Genomic DNA, 14,134 nt, shown 5'->3' with positions numbered 1-14,134 from the left:
GCGTGAGCAGGGGAGGGTCAGAGAGAGAGGGAGACACAGACTCTGAAACAGGCTCCAGGCTCCGAGCTGGCAGTCAGCACAGAGCCCGACGCGGGGCTCGAACCCACAAACCGCAAGATCATGACCCAAGCGAAAGTCGGACGCTTAACCGACTAAGCCATCCAGGCGCCCCATTAAGCACTTTTTAAAATAAAGTTTATTACTTTGAGAAAGAGAGTGCACACGCAGTGCACAAGCAGGGGGAAAGTGTGAGGGAAGAGAGACAGATCCCAATGCAGGGCTTGAACTCACAAACCATGAGATCATGATCTGAGCCAAAATCAAAAGTTGGACACTTACCTGACTGAGCCACCTAGGTGCCCCTCAATTTAAGCACTTTTTATCCTGACAGAGTCATGGAAAGAAATTTAATATACTGTAGAAAACTAACTCAGATTTAAGTCTGGTGAACAGATTAAAAGTAGGGTCAAACCAGTTAGCAAGTTTTTTATTACAATAAACTAGGTGAAAGATAAAGAGGGTGGAACTGAGGCAAGGAAAAGCAGAAAAACATGGACTTACGAGACACTTATATTTAAGAGACAGGATGGGTGGGATAGGCTGTGAAGATGAAGAGGAAAGGAGCAGGACACCAACATTTCTGGTTTAGGAGAGAAAGAATAGTGGCACACGGATGTGTAGATAGCATACTGGAAGAGGAAAGACGACTGATTAATTCTGCTTTCCAAAGTTTTGCTCATGTGCCATCAAGTGGCATAAACAGTTTTGGATGCCCTATCAGAGGTCTGGGCTAAAAATAGGGAATTTAGTGTTATCACTTCAAGGGGGTTAAAACCATCAGTGAACATATTCCTTTAAGTCCAATATAAATAAAACTGTGGACCCTCTCCTTCAGAAAGCAGACATACACACATATAAATATTTTGTACTTCATTTCAGAAGCACCTGAATGCCATGAAACCCATCCACATGAACCCCTAAAAACCTGAGAGTAGACAGTAGTAGGCCAAGAACAGAGTCCTAAGAAAGAGATCAGCAAACAACTGTCTTGTGAAGAAAGTGTTATCACAAGAGAACAGAATATTCCAAATGTTGTTACAGAGTTCACAGTACTGGGACATTCTCAGATTTTAGAGGACTATAGCATACATAGGTTCCAAAAAAACTGGGGGAGAAGGCAAATTTCACTGGGTTGAAGGATAAATGAAAGGGAGAAACTGAGGAAATAAAATGGGTACAAGCTAGTTTTTCAAGGAACCTGGGCCAGAAGAAAAGAAGAAAGGACAAGAAATAGTAAAACACATGGGGTCAAGAGTTTTAGAAAATACAGGACAGAGCTGAGTAAAATTCCATAATCAGGGGAGAGCCAGTAGAGAGAGGGGGAAAGATTAAATAATCAAAAGAAAAGCTATGACTAAGGGAGTCGAGTCTCTGAAAACATAGGGAGAGAATGAGAATAAAAGTATGGGTCTAGAGAAAAGACACGCTAGAAGGAAGAGGATGGAGGGATGGATACATGGAAGTGCAAATAAGTTTCTAACATGGTGAAGCAGAAATGAACGGGGAGCCAAAAAGGTGGTGAAAGGGAGTTCTACCAAATTTACTTATTTTCTTTGAGATCCGCTGAAACTATTCAAAAATGAGAAAAAAATTTTGAAGACAGAGGCAAAAGTATGACCTCACACCAACGATAAGATAGAAAACTGATTAATGAACCATAAAAAGATTTTTCAGGTAGTAATGAATACTCAGTTTATACTGGAAAAACACAAATTTAGAGTGGCAACAATCTGGCAAAGGAACAAAAGGTTAGTATAATCCAGGGTTAAAGTTTGATAACACAGGGGCAGTAGGAGGACAGTGGTACCTAAATGATGAGAATAATTATGTTCTGGATTTGAGGTCTGAACAAAAGGAAAAAACATTCAAGTTGTAGGTCTTAAAGACATACCATAATGTTTATGGTTAAAATTTCTGATTTATAAGACTACAGCAAGTATACATTAAGATAACTATCTATGTAGCAGTTTTATTCCACATTTAGTGTTACCTACTAAATGGCAAATAAAAAATTCCTTTAATAATAAATATTAATACCTTAGCATATAATTTAAAGATTAAAACCAAAAATTCAAATAGGAAAGAAAAAATATCTGACAGTAATATATTTCCCTTTGTGAAATGATACTGACCAATAACCACTGATACTGACCAATAACCACTAGTACACACTCTTCTGAAGTACCACAAAGAAAGTTTTAAGATCCTTTATTTTAAATCTGTTTCTAAACTCTAATGGGGTGTAAATTTACTGCTTGACAGTAATTTTAGGAAAATACAGTTACTGCAATTTTCATTATAAACAAATAACAAAATCTCCAAAACAGCCAAACTATATTTCCTAATGAATGTAAAGTCAGCAATTAGTTGTTGCCAATCAGAGATACTAGGGAATTATTAGAGGAGAAAAAAAGTCAGAGTGACATAATGTAGGTGAAAGATAAAGGCACTGGAATGATGGGAGTAGGTTGTGAATGGAGTAAAAAGTAGAATTTAAGATTTCAATACCTAAAATAGAATTATATGTACACAAGCCAAATCTTGAAAAATCAACTGGAGTATTTACATTTTACTTCTAAAAAGTGAGTTGTAAAAAAAAAATAACACAGTCAAGATCAGAATTCAGACAACCAGCCTTCATAGACACATTACATATATACATATAATCCTCTATTACGCCACTTCAAAAGGGGGTACTTTTTCACAGTACATTCTAAAACAGATCTTTGACGTTTATTCTTTACTTGCACACTATTGCCATCAATTAGTTAATAGAGTCACATCATAGACATATTTACTTATTTGAATCAACCATATAAGACAGGCCAAATAAAAGGTACAGACAGACCAAAACAATAATACTAGAGATTCTGTCCACTATTTCACATACTGAATAGCTAGCTGCTCCAGAGTGAATGGGGGATAAGCAACAGAAACAGGAAATTCCCTTCATCCATCTGTTTCAATCACCACATGCATCTCAAACCATGAGCATCTTGATGCATTGCATGACTCCAATATTTGAAAACTATATTTCTTTTTTTAAAAATATATACATCATTGTCATTAAACACAAACCAACTTTTTTTTAAATTTTTTTTAAATTTATTTCTAGGAGAGAGAGAGAGAGAGAGACAGCGTGAGCAGGGGAGGGTCCAAGAGAGAGGGAGTCACAGACTCTGAAACAGGTTCCAGGCTCTGAGCTGGTAGTCAGCACAGAGCTCGACGCGGGGCTCGAACCCATGAACCGCGAGATCATGACCTAAGCGAAAGTCGGACGCTCAACCGACTAAGCCACCCAGGCGCCCCACAAACTAACTTTTTCACCTGGCTCATCTGAAGAAACTGGTAATGTTCCAAGTCTGGAGAAAAGACATGGTGGCACACAACATACTAAGTGTGTTCTTTCAACAGCTTCCAATCAAATTAGAAATCACACTTGGAGCATATAGAACAGAGAAAGCAAAGGAAAAATAAATACATATATATGCATAAGATCAATAATATGTATTTTTATATAAAACAGATAGTGGTTTATTAAAAATGAAATTTATATAAGGTCCGTACTCTAATTTAACTCCCCCAACTAATTACGTACATTAAACACAGGTTTCCCACCCTAGAAGGAATGGGCCTAATTATGCTCATAACTATAAACTAAATAATCTTAATATTATAGGAGATCCCCATAATTATATTAATTTTACCTTTTAAGAATAAGGAAAGCTTTTATTTAGAGCCTTGCAAAAACAAGTGTCTTGAATAACATATCAGCACTGGTTAAGAAGAAGAATATTCTGAAAGAACACCCCACAAATACCAAACAAGTACATATCACTCCAGAGAACACATGGAACAGAAAAACAGCAGTCAAAAGGTCTTGGTTCAGATTATTTAAGAAAGGCAGAATTTCATTCCACTCTAATCTATGGGCTTCTGGAAGACAGACACAAAGAATTTATGTCTGTCCCTTAATAAGACCTGAATTCACCAAACCACAACTCTAGTGATGGTCTAGAACCAGGCTTAGCTGTTTAGAGAAAGAATTTTGCTGACCTTATACTTGTTCGTCTGCATCACAATTATAGGGAGCACAATTACATTTCTGAATATGAGCTCCTTTTGAAAATCTGACTCAAGTTTTTACATGCAAACAACTAGGGTTATCCACTCCAGATCCAAAAATTTATCAAAGCATATGGTGACTTTAATCTTTATTTATTATTGTTTTGTGCATAGTAGAGGATATCCTTAAATGGCCCTAACACTGACATTATATAAAAGAAGTTGGCACACACCCAATACCTCTCTTTCTCAAATAGAGGAAAATACTAACAGGACTCAAATGAATTTATATGGTAAAAAATATAAAAACAGAAGAGCAAATTACTAACACATTGGGTATTATGAATTAGAACAAATACATAGTAAAAATTCTATGGTGTTACTACACTGCATTTAATATATATGCTTTATTTAATCTTTCTGAAAAAATGTATTGCCATTGCCATTATTTAACATTCGGTCTGAATTGTTTGTTTCAGTATTTACGAATAAAAACTTACTTAACTACTGATGATTAAAACAAACAAACAAACAACAACAACAAGGCATTCTCTTCCACTTTCTGTTATGTCAGAAATGCACCTTAACAAATATGGTCTACAGGAATGTTTTCCTCTGTCCCTTATTTTGAGTTGAAACAACAACAACAAACAGGGCATTCTCTTCCACTTTCTTTTATGTCAGAAATGTGCCCTAACAAATACAGTCTACAAGAATGTTTTCCTCTGTCCCTTATTTTGAGTTGAACCATAACTTCCCTGTGAGACTTCATCCTCTGCTACTCACAGCTTCCAAAACTGAAAAAAATGTTTGAAAGGGTCAAGGCCATTAGTTCTCATACCTTTTTATATTCTAACTTCTAAACCACTTTCTTAGCAATAAATTATATATACTACAATTGAGAGGAAAACCAGGTTTTCACAATGATACCCCCATCCTTTGAAAAACCTAATTACTTAAAGAAACACCAGGCTTCAAAATGCATTAGAAACATAAAATTCACTCTCTGATGCTTTAAAAATCATAGCATGTGGTCTTAAATTTTTAAATAGTAATGTAATCACTTCTCTAAAGATTGCTGGTTAATAATTTTTACAGTGAAGACACTAGGGAAATCATGATATCTGCTGACTTTTTAATAAAAATGATACCTGTATAGTTTGAACATGATGTTTTTCAATGTTTTATAAAAATCTCCACAGAAGTATAGACCATAAAATAATTGATTACTGAGTATTAGGTGTTGCTTTCTGATTGTAAACATACTTTAAAAAAAAACTATTTAGGGTTGCCTGGGTGCCTCAGTTGGTTAAGTGTCCAACTTCAGCTCAGGTCATGATCTCTCGGTTCTTGGATTGGAGACCCACTTCGGGCTCTGTGCAGACAGCTCAGACCCTGGAACCTATTTCTGATCTGTGTCTCGGCTCTGCCCCTCCCCCCATCCATCTCTCTCTCTCTCTCTCTCTCTCTCTCTCAAAAAAAAAATTCTTTTTTAATTAAAAAAGAAATAAAACTATATACACTTAAGTTATCAAATTTAAGCATTTTTTTTTTCAGATTATAGGTAACCATAGTGACCATCTACTTCGTCTTCTCTTCACCAAGTTAATCAGTCCCATTTCTTTACATCAACCCCCTCATTATGCCCCAGTTTATATCCTGTAAATAGCAGAGGGTTGTTTGCTTTTTGTGTCTCTTTTATTTACTTTTGAGAGAGAGAGAGAGAGAGAGAGAGAGAGAGAGAGTCAGTCCTAGAATCTGAAGCAGAATCCGCACTGTCAGTGCATAGCCCAACACGGGGCTCAAACCCATGAACTGTGAGATCATAACCTGAGCTGAAGTCAGCCACTTAACCAGCTGAGTCACCCAGGTGCCCAATAGCAGCATTTTTTAAAAGAGAAAGATCTGAAGCAAATAAGGTAAAAAATAATGTTAAATCTGCATGTTAAATCTGCATAGCAACTATATTAGCGATTACTACATTATTTTTTGAAATTGCACATATTCTTGAAATATTACATAATTAAAAGTTTTAATTAAGTTTCAATAAACATAGGAGGCTAATAAGAGAGACAACAGTTGTAAAAGCATCAAACTGAATGGCAAATTGTAGGTTCTGAAAACACGATCTAAAAATTCTCAGGTTTATGAGACTGAACATAAACACTGAGCGTCTAGGTGCTTGTTTAATATCCCCACCCACGATATGCTTTAACGGCATTTAAAGTAATAGTTCATAATAGGTCTCCAAATTTTTGAAATAAACTTTTTAAAAGTTTAAAGGGAATAAAACGATGTAAAAGGTTATACAAGCCCACTGCAGCAACACACCTAAATTGTAGATAATTTGTAAAGGCAGCTACAAAAACTTGAGAAACACAGGACTCACCAGGGTGAAAAAGTAAACTTCAAGATGGTAATCTAATTAAGGAAGACTGAAATCTAATCAATTTTCGCAATCATCTGGGGGGAAAAAAGGTATTAACCAAACTGTCCTTTCTCCCACTTTTTATTCAGCACTGATAAAAATATATAGCATCTGTTGAAAACAGTTTTATCCATTCATTAGTTCATTCAAGAAAAATTTATTCAGTAGATATACAGTGGTAAAACTGCTGGAGTGAAATTGTTCCCTCTCTCCTAATATTTTTTCCTCTTTTTGATCATTTCCAAAGCCTAAATGTATGTGATGGGAGCTCCCATAATTAAAAACCTCTACCGACTCCACAGCTCTCTTCCATTAATACCCTTCTTTTTCGCTTATCTACAATAAAAATGCCACTCCAATCAAACTAACCTCCACTGTTACTTCCACCGTTCCACCAAAAGAGCTATTAATGTCACGGATAACCTCAACATTGTCAAATTCAATGTTACTTCTCTGTCCTATTTTTTAATCCTTGTCAGTTTTTGACCCAACCCTTCTAGACACAGTTGCTTCACTTGGCATTTAGGACCCTGGTATCTCTGGTTTTTTCTCCAACAATACTGGCACGTTTTTGTCATGTTGGTTCCTCCTCGTCTTCCTATCCTTTAAACATTACTGTGCCACAAGATCAGAGCTCAGACTTCATTCTCCAGCTACACTGGAGATCCCGTTTAGGTGATCCCATTCAGTCTCAAGACTTTAAGTATCATTTATAACCTAATTCCAAATTTTTATCTCCATTCTCTTATCTCACCTGTACTCCAGATCTGCATACCCACTACCTCTTCCACATCTCCATTTGGATGTCTAATAGGTTAATTTAAACTTATAAATGTCAAAATTGATCTGCTGCAAATCTCTTGTGGTCACTTCACTTGAATAAATAACTCCATTCTGCCTGTTGCTCAGGACAAAAAAACTTGTGGTTATACTTTACTCCATTCAATTCATCAGCAAATTCTCCCAACTCTACCTTCAAAATATATTCAGAATCTGACCATTTCTCACCATTACTCTCTCTTCCCTAGACTATTACAATTGCCTATCTAAGTCTCCCTGTTTTCATCCTTACTCTCCAACAATCTAATTTCCACACCTAAACAAGAATGATTCTTCCCCCAAACGGGTAACATTTGTGGCTCCCCTCTGCTCAAAACCCTCCAAAGGTTTCCCATATCTCTGGGTAAACTTCAAAATGCTTAAAGAACTTGGCTTTCTCCTGTTTTGATTCAATCTCCGGTAACTCTCCTCCTTGCTTATGTTGGGGCATCCACATTCGCCTTCCTCCCAGTGATGTAAACTGTAACAAGTAGATTCCCCTGCATGAGCAGTCCTCTCCCACATGCCACATAGGTAGCTCCTTCACCTCCTCAGGTCATTGCTCAAATGTCTCTTTACTAGAAAAGCCTCCTCTGACCACCTTATAGCACCCCTTCCTTGATCCTTCTCTTGCATCCAACTCACTTTTCTTCATGGTACTTAACACATGTCACATGTTGGTTGTGTTTTTTGTCAACTTCACCCAACAGAATATGAGCCCCATGCGGGTGGGAACTTTGTTTTGTTCAGTGCAGTATCCATATCACCTAAAATAGCGTTTGGGGCATAGCAGATTCTCAATAAGTATTTGTATAATGTCTGGATGGATGAACTGACAGGATAAAGGGAGGTTAAAGAGACCACAAAAAAAAAGGGCAGTTTTTATAGATCTGGATACATACACACGTTTTGTATATGTATGTATATATATTATATATTATATATATGTAAAATGTATAATATATATAATATATAATATATATAATATAGATATACACATATACACACACATATATTGTATGTAAGAAATGTGTATATATATATATTTTAATGTTTATATCATCTTTATTTCAAGACCTCAAAAATATTTTTCATATAAATTATTTGATTCATTTATTTTAGTCCTTGAGATATTTTACAAACTAGTAAGTTTTCTCACAACCAGAAGAAATAAAATCTTGGGTGCCTGGGTGGCTCAGTCGGTTGAGTGTCTGACTTCTTTGGCTCAGGTCATGATCTCACAAGATCGTGGGTTCGAGCCCCGCCATCAGGCTCTGTGCTGACAGCTAGCTCAGAGCCTGGAGCCTGCTTCAGATTCTGTGTCTCCCTCTCTCTCTGACCCCTCCCTGCTCATGCTGTCTCTCTCTCTCAGAAATAAATAAAACATTAAAAAAAAAGAAAAAGAAATAAAAACTAACATGATTTATTCAACTCATGATGCCATTCTTCTCAAAGAACTCAAGAACTTATACATGCAGAAATTTAATTCTGAAATTAATATTTGGGTATTTTATAAATCTCATGCTAAAAAAGTTTAAAACAAAAAAGGTAAAAGTTGACAGTTGCTAGAAAACCTAGAGTAAGAGTGAGCTCAGAAGGAAAACCATAGTAGAAGAATGCAGAACAACTTTCACGCACCTAATTTCTTAACTAGCATTTCTATTATATCCAAGCTAGATAGACTATGGTGAGCAAAATCAATCTGGTACCTACCTGGTACCTATCCTTGTGAAGCTCACAGTCCAGTGATGAAGACAGGCTGATTAAACAAGCTATCTCAATACAAAATAACTTTTATTTTAAAAGGGGACGGTAAGGAGTTTTACTGGAACACAGAGCAGGTGCACCTAGCCTAGCAAGAGAGGAGGTGGGAAAAAAGAATCAGGTTTCTTATATTGACACTTGAAGGATGAAGAGTTAGCCAAGGAAAGAGGGCAACATAGAGAGTAAGAATACTTGACGTTCAAGGAACAAAAAGATGATCGGAGTGTAGTGGTCAAGGAATAATGTGACAAGAAATGGAGCTGGAGGAAAAGGAATCAGGTTATGAAGGGCCTGTTAAGTCATGCTGTTTAGAAATCATTCTGACAGTAAAAGAAATCTCCAAGAGAGTTTTGACTCGAGCTGTGTTTAATAAAGGTTGCTACAACTGCAGTAAAGTGAATAGATCACAAAAAGACAGGACCAGAAGCAGAAAGATACCAGGGGACTGTGGCAGTAATCAGATAAAAGACGAAGACTTGAAAGGTTACTAAACTGAAACAGTAGTAGTGATTTAGAGAAAGTGGATGAATCCAAGCGTTTCAGTCAAATCTATTTGGCTTACTCTAATTATCTGTGTTTGTGTTAGAGGAGGAATAGTGGATGGGAGGGGGTGCAATGTCCAAGACTGACTTCCACAATTATAGATCGGGTTCATGGTACAATTAATACTGAACTGAACTGAAAAGTTCATAGTAATTATAGTAATATCATGAGTTCAATCTCAAGTTGAGTCTGAGATGTCTGTATGACATTCAAGTAGAAATGGTCAGTAGGGATTGAATACTCAGGTGAAGAGTTCAGGACTGAAGTCTGTTTTCAGGATATAAATATGAAAATTATCAGGAATACAATAGGAATAGACAAAAACCACCTAAGGATCTGTCTGCATAGACTAAGAAGACGACAGGAGGTGGAAGAACAGAAGCCTTTAAAGAATAAATGGGTGGAAAAGCTCTACAATGGAAATTCTGAACAGTAGGAGGCCAAAAAAGGCCAAGGAAACACCAGAATGTGGGGCTTCTGAAACAAAGCAAAGAGTTTTAAGAAAGAGGTACAGTCAACAATGTCAAATGCTATCAAGAAATATGGCAAAATGTCCACTGGATTTAGAATTCCGACAATGTTCTTCCAGAGTTCTATTTCTAATAAATACAAAGAGAGAGCTCTGAAAAACTGGAGTTAAATCAGTCATTTTGCAAACTCTGCAATAACTAATTTTTTTTCCAAGCTAATGCCAGAGACTTAGGATACCAACTTTTTCACTTTTTAAATCAGTGACAAAGCCTCTACTTTGCTTTACTTCAAGATGACCAAGGCAGCACTCACTGGCATTAGTACTTTTCCTTGCCTCAAGTCAATTCACTGAACAGTCTCACAAAGCCAGCATCTTGAGAATCATTTCCAAGACTACAGTAGGGTATGTTTTACTTTTCCCCCCTATCTTGCATGGTTCTTAGCCTATACCAAGGAACTCAATAAATATTTATTCACTGATATATATATATATATATACTCAGTGCATTAATTTCTGACTTTTTCCAGAAGTAATCTTTAGGTTATCCCTTGCCTCCCCACTTCCAGAGTACAGCCAGTGCTAATATTTTGCAAAGCTTCCTTCACTCCTTAAACAATGTTTCTTCGCTACACACAACTTAGTAACTTGCTAGTCACTAATTTAATTTCAAAATGACTAGCAAGTGTTTAACAATGCTGGGAAACATTAAAAACTGCCTCTCTGACTACTCCATAATCCTGAGACTAAATCCTTCCCTTCTTCTGAAGTTCTGCTTTAAGAGGACAGAACAAAAAATTAAAAGGCTTTTGAATTCATATGGTTTAATGTAGAATTCTGCGATATGAACTGGTTGTATTGGAATCACTGGAGAGTTACTTGAAAATAGACATTTCTCGACATCATCCCCAGAAACCGTGATTCAGTAAGGTTGAGAATCTTTGATTTAGTTATTAAATAACTATGTGTGAACTTTATCTCCTTCAAATATAAACATTTCTCACCAATTATCTTATTAAAACATAGTCTGAGAATGTTTACAGTTACCAAAAATTACACTTTACTGTGTTTTTAAATTATGTACCTCTTCTAAATTCCACCCTTATTTTCCAAGTCAGCTTCAACCTTCCAATAAAAATGCACTTCCTAACAATTCTCTTTGAAGAGTGAATTACAGAAATGGAGGTAGACAAGCCCCAAACTCCTAAACCAGAAAGATAAAATGGGACTATCTTAATTTGCAAAGGTCCCCAAGAGTTAGTCTATTCAAGTAATAATGAGGCAAAATGACATAGTAGGAAGAAAGTAAAATAAAAATAATGAGAACTGAGTTCAGGTGTCAATTTTTGTTTGATGATAAAAAACCAGCTAACTTCTCTGGGTATCAACTTTCTTATTAACAAAATAAAGAGGGGCTTCAAAATGACTTTTTAAGCTACTTCCAGGTTGAATGGTCTGATTAAATTAAAAATATTCAAATATGGACTGAACTGCATTAAATTTGAATAACAGAGTTAGAGTTTCAGAAATAAGTTAAGACAACCTGTAAAACTGATTATCATAACAGCAGAAAAATGAAACTGAACTACCATCAGACATACTCAAACATACTTACTCATCATTTTTATGCCAAGTGAGGACTTAAATGACATAATACATGTTGAATGAATAAACATTTATACAAAAATGTACTATAAGCTGGGCATTATACTAGGCAAAAGATACAAGAAAAAAAAACAAGAAAAAAGATACTTTAAAAACCTTTACAGTATACATAAGAGACACATAGCCCACCTTTTCACAATTACTAAACACATAAGATACCTTATCCTTTCCTCCTTTGTAATTATGCATTTTTTCTTTCCATAAATGTTTGTTAAAATTTCAATTTCAGGTAGATATCCTCTCGAAGTTGAAAACTTTGCCATATTTATACAAAGACATACATTGCACTGAAGGGGCTTACACTAACTAAGTCCCCAGAGAAAGTACTATGGGACAAAACATTTACTTGTCAATAAGTACCATACATGTTTCTGATGAATATGCTTTGTGTGCAGAATTCTTATGAATTACAAGTCACTAACACATAGAAGATCCGATGTGGCCAATGTAAAAACTGGAAAAATAAAGTCTTTCTTTTCAACTAGGAACTGATTTCCAATTGTGAACTTTGTATTTAAGCCAGCTTTGCAAAAAGAAAAAAAATTACTCCTTAACTGGCAAAAACTTTGGCATGCATACTCTCATTTTGATCAAAGGAAAATCAAATCTTGCCATTCCAGGACGATAATCTGCTCCTCCTTAGATGCCAGTCACATATAAACACTGACAGTAACTTATTCTCATGAAAAGCCTTATTTTGGTCCACTCGAGATCTACAACATGAAGAGGAATCCTAGTTAAGATCCTCTACTAAACTTTGTATAGAAAGTTCCAAATCACAAGGTATCTCTCTTGATTTCCCAGGCCTAGCACAGTGCCTGGCACATATGAAGACATGAATGAATGAAATGATAAAAGAAAACTGTTCAGCAGGGATCAAGAAGGCTAAATCATGAAAAATTAATTCGTTCAAATAAGGTTGCCTAACCGACGCTTAACTGGCATCTCTAAGAGCACTTTTCTTAGGTGAGGCTATTATTATAACCATCATTAAAAATAAAAGATGTATGAACAGAAGTTCAATGCAGAGTAGAATCAAAAGCTGAATTAACTTTTCACGACACTCTAAAAATGACAAAATATATTTCAATCCATGAAACATCAAATCTAGTGATGGATACACCGGCTATCCAATCTAACCTTACTTATAAAAAGAAAACATGGTCACTAATTGGAGTGAATATTTGATACCATTCACATCAAACTTTTAGCTAACGCTAAAATTATGTATGCTCCTTTTAAACCAAGGAATAGCAAATTACATGAAGACACTGCATTCAATGAATAAGTTAATTTAGGATTAAAAGACTTTTTAATACAACTGCCCACGTACCCACAACACGTCCCTCACGCGCGCACACACACACATTTACTTATTTAAAAATGGACATTCTAGACTCGTCGATTGCTAAATTCACCCACAATTCACCATGGTCAACACCCTACCCAGACTATTTACTTTACAGGGTGAAGGTAAAAACTATAAAGCAGATTTTTCTCTCAAAAAGCTGTNTGGGGGGGAGGGGGGGTGGAAACTAATAAAAACAAATTTCGTACAGGAAAGAAAAATCACCCCATCTGGTCTTCACGTAGTGTTCTAACACCTGGACACTATGCGGCTGGGGCTGATTTTTTGATCACCACACCCTCACCTACAAACTCCAAGAGTGGGACGAGACTGTCGGAAACCAGGGATGCGACTTCAGGCCCCGAGCGGGGGATGACAGCTCGTGGCTTGCCTCCGAGACCCGAGGGGGCCGTCCCGTGGCGCCGTTCGCCCCGAAGTCCCTGCCTCCCGCCACCAGCCCTCCCCCTTCCCACCTCCGGCTCCATCTCCTCACCTTTCGGCCCCAGCTCACGCGCTTCCCATCACTCGGTCAGCTCCTACCTCCGCGCTTCCCTCCCTTTCGTTTTCATTTTTACTTCCCAGGCCGGCTGGGGAGCGGAGAGAGCTGAAGATGCCAGTGGGCAGCTGCACCGCTGTGCCTTCCTCCGCACCTCAACCTAGGCTCGCCGGGGTCGCTCCCACTAAGAGTACAGTGCCGCGACCACCATATACACCTAACTAACCCGGCGAGGAGGGAGGGGGCGGGACAGGCGCGGATCTACACGTCACCCGCCCGGCAGCGGCGCCAACGTCGGCACGTCGGCTCCCTCCTGCCCCACCCCGTCCGCGTGCGCGCCGCCGCCCCGCCTCCTGCCCGTAGAGCTTCCAGAAAGACCGGGCCGGCGCCGAGGGCGCGCCCCCAAACGGGCTCCGGCGCGGACGCGCGCGTTCCTAGGACTGCGGGGTCGGGTGTTCTTGCAGGGCCAGGCGTGCA

At 37.5% G+C, this 14,134-nt stretch overlaps 1 protein-coding gene across 1 annotated transcript in view; it reads right to left on the bottom strand.

Moving 5' to 3' along the window:
- ASCC3 (activating signal cointegrator 1 complex subunit 3) overlaps window positions 1-13,893 on the bottom strand; it is a 328,548-nt gene extending 314,655 nt beyond the window's left edge. Inside the window, exon 1 of the mRNA XM_077770165.1 lies at window positions 13,655-13,893. The gene's annotated coding sequence lies outside the window, so the exon portion shown is untranslated. The remainder of the gene's footprint in view (window positions 1-13,654) is intronic.
- Between the last annotated feature and the right edge of the window lie 241 nt (window positions 13,894-14,134).

Source organism: Crocuta crocuta, unplaced genomic scaffold (assembly GCF_008692635.1).
Source record: "Crocuta crocuta isolate KB4526 unplaced genomic scaffold, BGI_CrCroc_1.0 scaffold286, whole genome shotgun sequence".
In the NCBI taxonomy this organism is placed as follows: Eukaryota; Metazoa; Chordata; class Mammalia; order Carnivora; family Hyaenidae; genus Crocuta; species Crocuta crocuta.
This window is presented reverse-complemented; position numbering and strand designations above follow the sequence as displayed.